This window comes from Hyla sarda, chromosome 6, assembly GCF_029499605.1.
Source record: "Hyla sarda isolate aHylSar1 chromosome 6, aHylSar1.hap1, whole genome shotgun sequence".
Taxonomy (NCBI): domain Eukaryota; kingdom Metazoa; phylum Chordata; class Amphibia; order Anura; family Hylidae; genus Hyla; species Hyla sarda.
In genome coordinates this window covers 4,440,034-4,456,567 of record NC_079194.1, presented here as the reverse complement: position 1 = coordinate 4,456,567, position 16,534 = coordinate 4,440,034, and the positions used below count along the sequence as shown (strand labels likewise).

General features: G+C 42.4%; 1 protein-coding gene across 1 annotated transcript in view; it reads left to right on the top strand.

The window, feature by feature from the left end:
* PLPPR5 (phospholipid phosphatase related 5) overlaps nt 1-16,534 on the top strand; it is a 207,701-nt gene that overhangs the window by 33,321 nt on the left and 157,846 nt on the right. The gene's annotated exons all lie outside the window — the stretch shown is intronic.

The following is a 16,534-nucleotide window of genomic DNA, read 5'->3' as shown; positions in this document are numbered from 1 at the left end:
CTGTGCTAAAATAAAAATAAACAATCAATACACTTACTCTAAAATGTAATTTAAACCCTGAGGACATAAAGTGTTTAATAAAAAAATCCAGTACATCTCCTTGTTGCAGAACATTTTAAAATCCTGATTTATAATTCTCTCTAACAGTCACCTTCATAGCTGTAGAATCTTTCTCATGGTGGGTTAAAAAAGGACGAGATACACGATGTGATGTAATGTGAATCCATTGTTGATGTTGGACCGGTGTTTATTAATTCATTTTCTCAGACTATTTATTCTTCTCTTTTACACCATTCCCCTTTTCGGTACTATTCTTCTCTATTACGCCATTCCCCTTTTCGGTACCATTCTTCTCTATTACGCCATTCCCCTTTTCGGTACCATTCTTCTCTATTGTGCCATTCCCCTTTTCGGTACCATTCTTCTCTATTGCGCCATTCCCCTTTTCAGTACCATTCTTCTCTATTGCGCCATTCCCCTTTTCGGTATAATTCTTTTCTATTGCGCCATTACCCTTTTCGGTACCATTCTTCTCTATTGCGCCATTCCCCTTTTCGGTACCATTCTTCTCTATTGCGCCATTTCCCTTTTCGGTACCATTCTTCTCTATTGCGCCATTACCCTTTTCGGTACCATTCTTCTCTATTGCGCCATTCCCCTTTTCGGTATAATTCTTCTCTATTGCGCCATTCCCCTTTTCGGTATAATTCTTCTCTTTTGCACAATTCCCCTTTTCAGTATAATTCTTCTCTATTGCACCATTAACCTTTTCGGTACCATTCTTCTCTATTGCGCCATTCTCCTTTTCGGTACCATTCTTCTCTATTGCGCCATTCCCCTTTTCGGTACCATTCTTCTCTATTGCGCCATTCCCCTTTTCGGTACCATTCTTCTCTATTGTGCCATTCCCCTTTTCGGTATAATTCTTCTCTATTGCGCCATTCTCCTTTTCGGTACCATTCTTCTCTATTGCGCCATTACCCTTTTCGGTACCATTCTTCTCTATTGCGCCATTACCCTTTTCGGTACCATTCTTCTCTATTGCGCCATTACCCTTTTCGGTACCATTCTTCTCTATTGCGCCATTCTCCTTTTCGGTATAATTCTTCTCTATTGCGCCATTCTCCTTTTCGGTACCATTCTTCTCTATTGCACCATTCTCCCTTTTGGTATAATTCTTCTCTTTTACACCATTCCCCTTTTCGGTATAATTCTTCTCTATTGCGCCATTACCCTTTTCGGTACCATTCTTCTCTATTGCGCCATGCCCCTTTTCAGTACCATTCTTCTCTATTGCGCCATTACCCTTTTCGGTATAATTCTTCTCTTGTGCACCATTCCCCTTTTCGGTATAATTCTTCTCTTTTACACCATTCCCCTTTTCGGTATAATTCTTCTCTATTGCGCCATTACCCTTTTCGGTATAATTCTTCTCTATTGCTCCATTCCCCTTTTCGGTACCATTCTTCTCTATTGCGCCATTACCCTTTTCGGTATAATTCTTCTCTTGTGCACCATTCCCCTTTTCAGTACCATTCTTCTCTATTGCGCCATTCCCCTTTTCGGTACCATTCTTCTCTATTGCGCCATTCCCCTTTTCAGTACCATTCTTCTCTATTGCACCATTCCCCTTTTCGGTATAATTCTTCTCTATTGCACCATTCCCCTTTTCGGTATAATTCTTCTCTTTTGCACCATTCCCCTTTTCGGTATAATTCTTCTCTATTGCTCCATTCCCCTTTTCGGTACCATTCTTCTCTATTGCGCCATTCCCCTTTTCGGTACCATTCTTCTTCATCTCTTAGTTGTCCTAGATATATTTCTGGTTTCCATCTTGCTCACAGAATTGCAGTATGAATGGAGAATCTGTATAATGTCTTTATAAGTTGTATATTTGCTGGCAGATGTCTCTGGAGCGTCGGTCCTGATGCTTTAGAAATGTAAATGAAGATTTCCAGAAATAGGAAATGACCATCACAGCCTCTCATTGTGGGGTATTAATATAATGTGTCCTCCAAATGCCTGTGCCCGCAGTCAGACGGATTCTTCTCTTACACCCTGGCATATTTTATAATCCATCTAATAATCGCTGACATGAAACTCTAAGTACATATTTGGATTTGGAAATCCTCATGACCACCTAGGCTGGAGAACTGATGAGGGAAGCCCCTGGGCCAAAAAATCAGATGGGGTCCGACCTCCACAGTGAGAACGTTGTGTCATCCATGGCTGAATCATCCAAGCAGACCTTACATTTAGGATAGGTTTCAGTCAGTTAACAGCAATATATACAGTGCATGCTTTACTCTACTGAGTGTCCATGTATTCTGAATGGAAAGTGGGGATAGAGCAGCTGCCAATCACAACTGTTCCTTCCATAATTCAAGTTTTTTCTCCCGGAGAACAATAACTCCATGATCCTGATATAGTTTGCCATGCAATGCAAAGTTCCTGGCAGCATGGTGACACTTTTCCAAGATAGTGAATCTCCATGTACAGTGTTTGCAGTATGTACAGTACCAAAATGTGTTTTTTCTAATCAGTTTCTACTTTCTAATTGTTCTTTTTTAAATTACATTTTTTAATACATTATTATGAGGGTGGCCATCTTGCTAGAGTGGGTAATGAGAGCTTTCTCATTAACATGGGAAAGATTACTAGGCATGCTCTGTGATCTTTTGAAGAGGTCATTCTTTAGGGAGGGGGAGGCTAAACTCCTATTGTCTTCATATACAGGGAGGGAGAGGTTGAGTTCCTATTGACTTATTTATTAACAGTGAGGGGGAGGCTGCCCTTCTATTGCCTTCTCTATCTATGGGTAGGGGAATTTGAGCTCCTATTGTCTTCTCTTTTTACAAGGAGGGTGAGGCTGAGTTTTTATAGTCTTCTCTATCAACAGGAAGGGGGTGGCTATGCACCTGTAGTCTTCTCTATCTACAGGGGGGAGAGGCTGATCTTCTGTGGTCTTCTTTATCTACAGGAAGGTGGAGGCTGAGCTCTTATTGTCTTCTATATCTAAAGTAAGAGGGTGGATGTTATCCTGTTGTCTTCTCTATCTACAGGGAGATGGAGGCTGAGCTCCTATTGTCTTCTCTATAGGGAGGGGTAGGTTGAGCTCCATTTTTCTTCTCTATTTACAGGGAGGGGGAGGCAGGACTCCTTTTGTATTTTCTGCTTACAGGAAGGAGAGGCTGAGCTCCAGCTGTCTTCTCTATCTTCAGGGAGGGGGAAGCTGAGGTCTTATTGTCTTCTTTATATACAGGGGGTGAGGAGGCTGAGCACCTATTGTCTTCTCTATTTACATGGAGGAGAAGGCTGAGTTCCTATTATCTTCTCTATCTACTGAAAGGGGGAGAGTGAACACCTATTGTCTACAGGTGTCGTCTTTTACTGTAATAATTACTTCCCAGCAGCCTTCTGGGATTTCAGGATTATTTTATAATATATATATAGGTGAAAAAAAACTTGATTTAAATAATAATTTTCTGATGACACGTTCCATTTACCTGGTGATTTCCCCTCGATCTCCCCTCGAAGCAGATATGTAGCAGTTAAAGGGATATTCCCCATAAATCTTCCTAATAGATCTGCCAAGACAGTCTGATCAGTGAGCCTGTGGTGACCCAGGGGACCTCCACAATCCTCAGGACAGTGGCACCTATATGAGCTGACACTCAGCAGAACCCATGGGATCCCCGCTCCGTCTGTCATAGTTGATTTGTGTAAAATCCCTTTAAATCACAGCGCGGCACATTCAGCCAGGAACTCCGCGCCAAATCAGAACACTATCTGTGACTTTGACTCGGCTAATGTCGCTATATAGAAAGTAACAGCTCTGTATTATGTAATCCATAGCAACCGAGCCGTGGAGCCGCGCCAGGCGCCTGCGACACAAGTGCGAGCGGATTTCTGTGCTGCTAAAGAAATTCAGATATTTTTCTTCATTGGTTTCTGCAGATTAATTTTCTGCCTTTATTTCCAGATCACATGTACCGTATTTTTCGCCATTATAAGACGCTCCGGCACATAAGACGCACCCAATAAAAGAGGAAAATCTTGAAAAAAAAGATTCTGAACCAAATACAATGTAAAGTATAGGACAGTGATCTTCAACCTGTGGACCTCCAGATGTTGTAAAACTACTACTCCCGTCATGCCCGGACAGCCAACGGCTGTCCGGGCATGACGGGAGTTGTAGTTTTGCAACATCTGGAGGTCCGCAGGTTGAAGACCACTGGTATTGGAGGTTATACTCACGTGTCACTGCCGCTCCGGACCGTCACCGCTCGTCACCGCTGCCCTGGATGTCGCCTTCCATTGCTGTCGCCGTGTCCCTGGAGTGTCCCCGTCGCTCCGGAATGTCTCTGCTGCCCGGTATCCTCGCTCTCCATCACCGCCATCACGTCGCTACGCACGCCGCTACTATTGGATGACGGGACGGCGTGCGCTACGACGTGATGACGATGAAGGAGAGCGCCGCCATGCAGGGGATCCCGGCACAGAGCAGACACCGAGGAGGCAGGTAAGGTCCCTCCCGGTGTCCTGTAAGCTGTTCGGGACGCCGCGATTTCACCTCGGCGGTCCCGAACAGCGCGACTGAGCAGCCGGGTTAGTTTAATTTTCGCTTCAGACGCGGCGGTCAGCTTTGATCGCCGCGTCTGAAAGGTTAATACAGGGCATCACCGCGATCGGTGATGTCCTTTATTAGCCACGGGTCCCAGCCGTTGATGGCCACAGGGACCGCCGCGATATGACAGGATTTTAATGTGTATTTGCTGTATAAGACTCACCAACTTTTCCCCACCAGTTTTGGGGAAGAAAAAGTGCGTCCAATATGGCGAAAAATACGGTAGTTAAAAAATGCGCAAATGTGCTCACTGTATTTTTTGCGAATGTAAAGGCTCATCCCCAGTGCAGACATTCGGCTGGAGGAATGCCACTTGCAGCCGGCGCTGCCAAAATCATCGGCGGTGGTCCCGTGCGGACGTGCGCCGTCTCATAGACCGTGATGCAATCGAGCAGAATTGGCACAAAGAACGGACGTCCATTGTGCCGGACGAATTCCGCTGCAGAACTTCCACAGTGTGCACAGAGCAGCAGAAAATCCCATCGGAAACAATGCAAGCGGAATGTCACCGGCTGAATGACCGCAGTGCGAACGAGCGCTAAAACATCTCTCTCCATCCGGTAGATGCAACATTGTATCCAATATAGAGAACAAACCAAAGTCCTGCGTTCCATCCAGTTAAAATATACCAATTCTTTATTGTGTCACTAGACAAGATAAAAAAAAGCGACACAATTCGACGCATTTCGGATAAGTGTTTTTTTTTTTTCTAGTTAACATTTTTTTTTAAATTGTCACCTGAAATGTGTTGGAGAATGTGGCTTAATAATATCGTATCTGAATACTTTGAACATACTGGATTGAATTATGGGCTTTGTTTTCTCTATTGGAAGTCACCATTTGTTGCCATCATTATATCGAATAGAGTCAAATCGGAGAGTGGGGTATTTATCGGTACAGCGACTTTATCCATCACCGTAGCTTTACACTAGTTTGCATTACAGACAAAATGTATTAACCTAAAAACAAATATGGTGGAAAAATACAGAATATCCACTGTTTTTGCATTTACTGGAAGGTATTGATTGGTGATTTCCGGGGGTGGAGCTGTGACGTCACACGGGGGTGAAGCTGTGACGTCACACGGGGGTGGAGCTGTGATGTCACACGGGCGTGGAGCTGTGATGTCACACGGGGGTGGAGCCGTGATGTCACAATGCTCTGGCCCCGTGATCGCCAGTCGTCAGACCCTGATCGAACATGCTCCGGGACTGATGGTAACGGGATGCTGCGTGCAAGATCACGGGGGTCCCCAGCGGCAGAACCCCCTTGATCAGGCATCCTATGTCTTAGCGCCAGAGTACCCCTTTAATGGAATTTTAGGAGACTCCTTTCTTTTGTAGACAATCTGAGGTTCAAATGTTGTGCATGCCACATACTCTACAACCATTAGAATGATCCTCATCAGTTTGGCGGGGTCAAGGCTTGCAGCGTGGTAGGTCAAGTCTTGAGGCCAGGTAGGTAATTCTTTTGTCGATCCAATATGGTTTCCATCTTATTATCAATAGATCTAAAAAATGACCGCCGTGGGCAGTGATTGGCTGGTGCAGCCCCGTCTCCTGTCCAGCGTGTCACCGCTCCTTACTTCGTCTTCATTGATCTTTTGGCTTTTCTTGTTGCGCTAGAGATGTGCAGGATGAAATACAGAGCCCAGACTGTAATCCGTGTGATCCAAGGGATTAACAGTTGTGAACAATGGATGACGCGCGCCATCTGCTACGTCTGCCTGACTAATCTGTCTGGATATTATTGAGGTCTCATCACAATGTAAGGATAGTAATAGCTAATGTAGCATTCGGATTCCATCCAAATATAATAGAATAGACAGCGAGGGTCCAGAAGTTTATATCCTCGTACGTGTCCCCAATCGTCTATAATGTAATAAACATATATAATATATATAATAGAATAGACAGCGAGGGTCCAGAACTTTATATCCTTGTACGTGTCCCCAATCGTCTATAATGTAATAAACATATATAATATATATAATAGAATAGACAGCGAGGGTCCAGAACTTTATATCCTTGTACGTGTCCCCAATCGTCTATAATGTAATAAACATATATAATATATAGAATAGACAGCGAGGGTCCAGAAGTTTATATCCTCGTACGTGTCCCCAATCATCTATGATGTAATTAACATATATAATATATAATAGAATAGACAGCGAGGGTCCAGAAGTTTACATCCTCGTACGTGTCCCCAATCGTCTATAATGTAATAAACATATATAATAGAATAGACAGCGAGGGTCCAGAAGTTTAGATCCTCGTACGTGTCCCCAATCGTCTATAATGTATTAAACATATATAATATATATAATAGAATAGACAGCGAGGGTCCAGAACTTTATATCCTTGTACGTGTCCCCAATCATCTATGATGTAATAAACATATATAATATATAATAGAATAGACAGCGAGGGTCCAGAACTTTATATCCTTGTACGTGTCCCCAATCATCTATGATGTAATTAACATATATAATATATAATAGAATAGACAGCGAGGGTCCAGAAGTTTAGATCCTCGTACGTGTCCCCAATCGTCTATAATGTATTAAACATATATAATATATATATAATAGAATAGACAGCGAGGGTCCAGAACTTTATATCCTTGTACGTGTCCCCAATCATCTATAATGTAATAAACATATATAATATATAATACATAAAGTTCCATCACTATAACATTCGCTGAAGAGATCCATCTTGATGCGGAGAAGTTTTCCTCTCGCTTTTATAAAGTAGGCTAAGAGTTCTCTGGAGAGAAATGCGCGGAGTCTAAACAGCCTTAAATGACGTCCCGAGAGGAGGCGACACGGAGCGAACGGATCGTAGATGACGTTTATGTGTCAGAATCAACTGCTAAGAAAGAAGGGACCGGGATGGGACATGTAATAACGTGTTTCCTGTCACTCCTCATCCGTGACTCCAGGACTGATACACGGGAGGGCGATGTTGTAAAATAGTTTTTGCCTTAATTGAGTAAAGAGCCGTCACTTATTAAACTACAGTGAATACTGGATGTAAATAATCTGATCATGTGGTTTTAGAGGCCTGTACAGTTAGGCTGCTTTCACACTATAAAAATTCATCTGTTACAAACGTCCGTTAGAAAAGCCTAGTTAAACAGCCGTTAAAGGGGTACTCCGGCGCTAAGACATCTTATCCTCTATCCAAAGGATAGGGGATAAGATGCCTGATCGCGGGGGTCCCGCCGCTGAGGACCCCCGTGATCTTGCACGCAGCACCCCGTTAGAATGAGCCCCCGAAGCATGCTCGCTCTAGGTTTGATTACTGGCGATCACGGGGACAGAGCATAGTGACATCATGGCCCCGCCCCCGTGTGACTTCACCCTCCGCCCCCTCAATGCAAGCGTATGGAAGGGGGCGTGACAGCTGTCACGCCCCCTTCCATAGGCTTGCATTGAGGGGGCGGAGGGTGACATCACACGGGGGCAGAGCCGTGATGTCATAATGCTCCGGCCCCGTGATCGCCAGTCATCAGACCCGGAGCGAACATGCTCCAGGGACTGATGGTAATGGGGTGTGGCGTGGAAGATCACGGGGGTCCCCATCTTATCCCCTATCCTTAGCGCCGGAGTACCCCTTTAAATAATCCCATTAAAGTCTATGGGATTTTTTGATTATCCGTTATGACCCGTTATAGTCCGACATAAATAACGGCCGTGTCTATAGAGTTTCGGGTTTTTACTAGGGGGAAAAGTAGTTTCAGACTTGTAGGATTCCTCTCTCTTTACTATTGGGAAAAGTCGGGACGTTTTCTGACCATCTTTTTCTAGGTGGATATTTCCAGCCATTTATCCACAGGATTTTCTGTGAATTCAATAGTAAATCGATCGGGTTGTGAAACCACGCCCCTTTTCAGACCGGCCACCCCCCTTTGTGACAGACCACGCCCCCTTTTCGGCTTTTCACAGTTCAATGTCGGGTTTGTCAGATTTTCCAGGCGGCGCACACTGGCGCAGACTGACACAGACATCTCTCAGACACTCTGCGCCAAAATAACCAGACAAAAACTGGTCGGTTTCAGCTTAGTAAATGAGGGCCAATGTATTTTCAGTCATATTTGTAGCCTTAAAAAAAATAAAATTAGTGTTTTTCTGAAAAAGGAAAATTGAAGAAATTTCTGTTGGTTTTTGTTTTCACATTGTTGCGAACATTTTCTTACTGTTTTACACTTTTTTTGTTATTCCGATCATACTATTTTTTTCTTTATATTTTCTTAGGTATTTTTCTGTATATTTCTTATATATATATAATTTTTAATAAAACAGCCCAGTTCTCTCCAATCTGCTAATTACCTCACACTAACATCTCCTATAATCCGAACCTCTCATTCCCGTCTCCAAGACTTTGCTCGTGCTGCATCGGTTCTCTGGAATGCGATCCCTTGATCCCTCGATCCCTCAATCCCACGATCCCTCGATCCCTCGATCCCTCGATCCCTCGATCCCTCGATCCCTCAATCCCACGATCCCTCAATCCCTCGATCCCTCGATCCCTCAGACTCAACCACAACATCCCCAGTTTTGAACGGTTTCTAAAGACGCATTTCATCAAGCAGCCTGTAACATCCCAGTCTCTATGCACTTTAGACATTCGGAGATTAGCTGGTGACTGGTTCACTCTCCTGTATGTAACTATTTATGAAATATAAGAAATGGATGCAGACCTCAAGGTATATATTTGTATGTGAAATGTGGTGTATATTGTAAGAGTAGGAAATAGTTGGGATAGGACTGGTTGTATATATAACAGTATTTTATTAAATTACACAGAATAGTCCAAGCAGGGCCCTTGCTGTGGACTAGACAACATACAAATTGATGCAATGATAATATACCATAATATTAGATAAAATATATATATATATATATATATATATATATATATTATTTAAATGAATAAATAAAAAAATAAAAAAATTATTGAAAATAATTAATAGTAAAAATAATTAGTCCATATAATTAGTCCATTTTTACTATTAATTATTTTCATTCATTTTTTTATTCATTTAAATAATATATATATTTTTTTTTTATCTAATATTATGGTATATTATCATTGCATTAATTTGTATTTTGTCTAGTCCATAGCAAGGCCCCTGCTTGGACTATTCTGTGTAATTTAATAAAATACTGTTATATATACAACCAGTCCTATCCCAACTATTTCCTACTCTTACAATATACACCACACTTCACATACAAATATATACCTTGAGGTCTGCATCCATTTCTTTTATTGCTTCCACTAATTGACACGTGGGTTACATGTAATGCAGAAACCTTGGTACATATTGTTTCCACATCTATTAGTGTGAGCCCCCCAATCTCCTTTTATATTATTTATGAAATATGGCCGGACCATAGTATTAATAAAAGCACTTCATGCCTTCTGTCTTAAACCCATTCCTCGTAGTCTGTAAGGGCTTGTGAACAGGACCCTCACTCCTTCTGCTTCAATATTTAGTGTGTAATATTGTTGTGTCTGACACTTGTCTTTATTTGTACCCCAAAATTGTAAAGTGCTGCGGAATCTGTTGGTGCTATATAAAATTATTATTATTATCGCTTTTTTACATGACCACCTCACAATGGTGACAATGTGATGTTAAAGGGGTACTCCACCCCTAGACATCTTATCCCCTATCCAAAGGATAGGGAATAAGATATCTGATTGCGGGGGGCCCGCCGCTGGGGACCCCCGCAATATAGCATGCAGCACCCACCTGTATCTGCTTCCGGCAGCGCTTGAGGTTCTGGCTCCCGACCATGGGAACGGAAGATCGTGATGTCATGACTCCGTCCCCGTGTGACGTCACGCCCCGCCCCCTCAATGCAAGTCTATGGGAGGGGGCGTGACAGCAGATACAGGTGGGTGCTGCATGCTATATTGCGGGACCCCCGCGATCAGACATCTTATCCCCTATCCTTTGGATAGGGGATAAGATGTCTAGGGGTGGAGTACCCCTTTAATGATTTCCCTGCTGTTATTGAGACCCTCCATGGTGCACAGCCATTTATCATTCTTGCGAGGAGTACACACACATGCACTTCATCCCTTACTTCTCTAGCCAATCAATAGTGATTTTAGACTATGCAGCCCATTTTATTAAGGTGGAGGTCTGACTGCTGGGACCCCCACTGTCACGATCACACCCTATCGGTCCAGCCAAGACATTAGAGAGAGTGTGATGGTGCAAGGGTTAAGGCCACCAGACCTCTGGGTATCCACTACTAGTCCCAGCAAGTCACCAAATTAACCCTTAGATAAATGTGTTTCCACCAGAGGTGCCTTCAGAAAGGTGAGCTCATATATTTAGAGATCAAAGACCAGAGCTGATTAATTAAACATTTAATCTGATAAAAGGTATCACAGTGCTAAATATATAAAAATACAGGAACAAATGACATACAGGTACAAAAATATATAAAAGAGTTTTGACAAGACAAGTTCAGAAAGCAAAAATGAAGTTCTTACAGCATGATGATATAGCAGTCCTTTGTGAGTGAGAGTCCAGCTCTTGTCAGCCTTGGACACAGCCTTGAACACCCTGAGTCTAGCATTGTTAAATATTATATATCTGCCTTTTTGGAAGGAGACTCCATTCCCCCCTCCCCTCTGATCCCACCAGGGGGGAATCTCTGTTCCTGGCCCTCTTATCTGGTTGATTATATGATGGGACCAGAGTGCCCTTACATCCTGCAGCTTCAAAAAGCCTCTGACTTCAAAGGAGATACAAACAAACAGCCAGACCCCCAATAAAATGCAATACACAAAAGGATACACCGTCTGAATGACCTCTCACCCATGTCTTGGATAATACATCACACACAGTTATAATTTATAATACACATATAGGATTTTAATAATCAGGCCTTGGGCCTGACACCCACTGAAAAAAATATGCCGCATAGTCTAATATGCCCGGGCCTATTTTTGGGCCCAGTCCAGCCCTGGTTCGGAGGGGGGTCCAATGAGTGTATCCAAGTACTGCAATTACTTTAGATGCCTTGATCAGTATTGATTATGGCATTTAAAGTGTTAACGGCATGATCACTAATATCCGCCATTAGTGGGGAGGTCCTGGCTACTGATATAGTCAGAATGCCTTTTAGTACCAGAGCACCAGGACATACATTCACATCCTTTGGTTTTGAGGTGTTAAAAGGGTACTCTGGGGGAAAACATTTTTTTTTTCATATCAACTGACTCCAGAAAGTTAAACAGATTTGTAAATGACTTCTATATAAAAATCTTAACCCTCCCAGTACTTTTCAGCTGCTGTATGCTCTACACTAAGTTGTGTAGCTCTTTTCAGACTGACCACATTGCTCTCTGCTGACACCTCTGTCCATGCCAGGAACTGTCCAGATTAGGAGCAAACCTCTCCTGCTCCGGACAGTTCCAGACACGGACAGAGGTGTCAGCAGAGAGCACTGTGGCATTAGATTTTTGAGTAGTTTTTGAATGTGTCCCCCATTATGTATAAAAACTTGTGTATAGAGAGACACGTTGTGTATATATAGAAATCTGCAGAATATAATTTTTTTCTGCAACATATTCCCTGGATTTCTTCCCTTGTAAATGAGTATGAGCGACAAACTCTGCATGTGATGAACCTTCACCGTATGGCTATTATATTTTTCTCTTCTAACAAGATGTCCTCCCACTGTGTCCATTACATGACCAGGATGGATCGGTCTCCTGGGTGTAAACAATGACGGTTCCTGTGGATTCACCTCAAAGATTGAAAAACTGTGAAATTGATGTAGAAATTCATGAGAAAACGGATAATTTTCTATACATTGAAGAAGCTTCGTTTGCAGAAATGTAACAATTTGGGGGTGAAATGAACATTTTTTCATCCTCTATAGAACGTTTGCTGATACAGAAAAGTAAGGAATAAAAGAAGAACATGGGAGACTCCTAGGACCTCCACCCATAGACCGCACATAGAGGTCAGGTGACCGCTACATGTTCTCAGGATGTCCCTGTATGATCCAATATAATGTCATCTACGAATCCACATAAACCGCGCTCAGAATAAAATCATCTATTCTTTTCTTTCTTGATCAGCAATTAAACTCAGTCAACTCTAAAATTACCGACAGGATTACGGATGAACTTTTACTCACACGGCAACAATTAGATCTCGCTAACTATCGTCGCGCCCGCAGCATCTTTTCCTGAAGAAATGTTCACCTTCACGGCTGCTAAATACAACAATTAAAGCTTGATTTCTTCCAGGATAGAAATACATTCATCTGCCTGATTATACGCCTAGTGTGCGCCATTTCTTTGATGTCTTATATAAATGCAGTCCTACTTACAGGTCTGGAGGAGAGGAGGAAGCCCATTGATGTGGTGGAGAACAGAAGCTGCTTGGACTTCAGTGACCAAATCACGTCAATACGTTTATGACTCACTAAAACTGGGAAAATACAGATGGATCCATTTTTATACCTTTTTCTTGACTTAATATATCCCAAGATAATAGACACAAGATGAAGAGCTTTGAAAAACACACACGATTTTGTAATACTCTGGAGATGTATATGTTATATGTGAATTGTCACCTAGAGGTTGTCTTGTGAATTAACCTTTAAGCGGTTTGGCAAGAGAGTCATGATTATGTATTAAATGTGTATTGTAAAGAATGTAATTCTTTAAGGGGTATTCCTATCTCCTAATCATGACTGTAAGCATGGCAGCATAAACACGTTTGCAATTGCCTTCATTTAGCAAAGTAGCCCAGTTCTATAAATATCTCTGTCTTTTGTTGACAGCTGGTCACCTGAGATCCCATCCACCAGCTCTGCTTAAGAAGCAATGGTGACGTCACTCCCTGTGTAGTGGCCTAAACTCCTGACCGCATATGAGGCTTCCTGCTCTCATTGTTCGTGTTTATCTCAGCCCATTCATCATGTCTGACAGTTAAAGATATTGTTACCAAAGCAAATTACCTGCCTCTGACCCAAGCCCCATCCACCAGCAATCCAGTAAGTGTGAGCAGACAGTAGCTGCAGAGAGAGGTAATAAGTCAGATGAGACAGCCCTTTTAAATAAATTCAATTGTACTACATTGGTTTTCATTTAGTGTTAATTTGGTGAGATTTTTATGATTTATTTCAAGTCCTTCTTTCTTTGGTTGCTGCAGGATCTGAAAAGAACAATTTATTTACTTAAATGGCAACTATTTTATAATTTTTTCAAATAATTGTTCAGTATGTGCTTTTCTGTTTTCCCTTATGTAATCTCCATCTGTAGTGTTCAGTTGTCCCTACACAGGGGGTAGAATATATGCTATAATGTCTCCATATATTGCACAAACAAAAAAGAGGGTTCTGCTCCCCTATATCATTATAGTACACCCTCAGAAGAGAAGATCCTGCTCCTCTATATCTCTATAGTACACCCTCAGAAGAGAGGATCCTGCTCCTCTATATCTCTATAGTACACCCTCAGAAGAGAAGATCCTGCTCCTCTATATCTCTATAATACACCCTCAGAAGAGATGATCCTGCTCCTCTATATCTCTATAGTACATCCTCAGAAGAGAGGATCCTGCTCCTCTATATCTCTATAGTACACCCTCAGAAGAGAAGATCCTGCTCCTCTATATCTCTATAGTACACCCTCAGAAGAGAGGATCCTGCTCCCCTATATCTCTATAGTACACCATCAGAAGAGAGGATCCTGCTCCTCTATATCTCTATAGTACACCCTCAGAAGAGAGGATCCTGCTCCCCTATATCTCTATAGTACACCCTCAGAAGAGAGGATCCTGCTCCCCTATATCTCTATAGTACACCCTCAGAAGAGAAGATCCTGCTCCTCTATATCTCTATAGTACACCCTCAGAAGAGAGGATCCTGCTCCCCTATATCTCTATAGTACACCCTCAGAAGAGAGGATCCTGCTCCCCTATATCTCTATAGTACACCCTCAGCAGCAGTAGCAGCATGGAAGACATTATAGCACTGAGTGTGTAAGATTTGAATCCAGCTCTGAAGGGAAATATAACACTTACTAAAGCATTCAGAAGCTTCTCTGTGTTTCTGCTTCCAACTCAATCTTCAACGTTCTTCTCCTCCTCCCTTTTCCATAGACATTTTATTGGCAGCTGTAACCTGATACCCTTGTGAGCTGATCAAATGGATTTAAACAGTTTTTGAAGAATCTATGATGAAACTTAGAAGTATTTACATGGAGAATGGGGCTTTTTATCTGATATGATATGAAACAAAGTAATATTTGCTTGTTGTATTGATTGATATAAAGTTGGTTTCAAGTTCCGTGACCATTTAAGTATCCAAGTGCGCACCATAGTAGCTCAACCTTCACTGTGGTCTCAGTAGGATTCGTGGAGCTTTTAGGTCAGTGTTCCCAAAACAGGGTGCCTCCAGCTGTTTCAAAACTACAACTCCCAACATGCCCGGACAGCCTTTGGCTGTCCGGGCATGCTGGGAGTTGTAGTTTTGCAACAGCTTGAGGCACCCTGGTTGAAAGACGCTACTTTTGATGTTTCCGTTGTTGTAGTAACATTGCGGTTAAATGAGTGTGCGCTCTAAAAACATGTTCCCGTTTTACCTCATTGCTCCGCGCCTTGTTTCCGGCTCATTACATTCCATTGTAAACCTCCAAAGAGCCGATAGATATGAATGTAATAGCTGCGCATTATCTCCAGCCGCAGCTTACTGCCGCTATTGTTCTCCGATAGCCTTCGTATTTTTCTCATGCCGCGGGTCTCCATACCTACATTGTCTTCGCAACGATAGAAGTTTATAAATTCTAAGGAGACACCATGGAAATGACCTGAGGATTTAATGAGAATTAACCCTTTATATTTCGGTCAGACCCCCCCCCCCCTCCCCCTATCAAATCTTTCTTTACCTATACAGTCCGGTTATCCGCCAATAATAAGTTAAATAAGTAAGAATAGCTTTCAGCAAACTTTTATCTGTCGACACGATATCAGATTTCGGAACGTGAGCGGGCGATGCTTCTCATCCGCCTGAATGTCCCAGAAGTGTTTTATCAGCATACATTACCAGGGAGACAAAAATAACTTTAATTAGAGATACGGCCGGAGGAGCCGAGCTGAAGTTTATTGTTCTGGATGTTGTATCGCGTTCGGCGTGGTAATAAAATGTTTTATGTAAGTGCATAATGCATAGACAAGGAGGCTTGGAGCGTTGCGATGTGCTTTGGCTGCGGGGGAAGGAGGGAGATTCATGAGTTTTGGACCAGCTGGGGCCCTGGCAGAACAGCTGCGTGTCTGCAAGAATCTAAAAAAACGCCCCAACACGCGGTTTAGGGAATTTAACTTCATTGAATAGATGGACGCGAAGGCGCATTGGGCTCAGGTTCAGTGATACAATACAGCCATACAGAGACTGCAGGCTCCAGGCTCCCATATGTCGAAATATTAAAGGGGTACTCTACTGGAAAAAAAACATTTTTTTATTTTTTTTTTAAATCAACTGGTGCCAGAAAGTTAAACAGATTTGTTAATTACTTCTATTAAAAAAAAAAAAAAAAAACTTAATCCTTCCAATACTTATTAGCGGCTGAATACTACAGAGGAAATTCTTTTCTTTTTGGAGCACAGAGCTCTCTGCTGACATCACGAGCACAGTGCTCTCTGCTGACATCATGACCACAGTGCTCTCTGCTGACACCTCTGTCCATTTTAGGAACTGTCCAAAGCAGGAGAAAATCCGCATAGAAAACAGATGCTGCTCTGGACAGTTCCTGAAATGGACAGAGATGTCAGCAGAGAGCACTGTGCTCGTGATGTAAGCAGAGAGCTCTGTGCTCCAAAAAGAAAATAATAATTTCCTCTGTAGTATTCAGCAGCTAATAA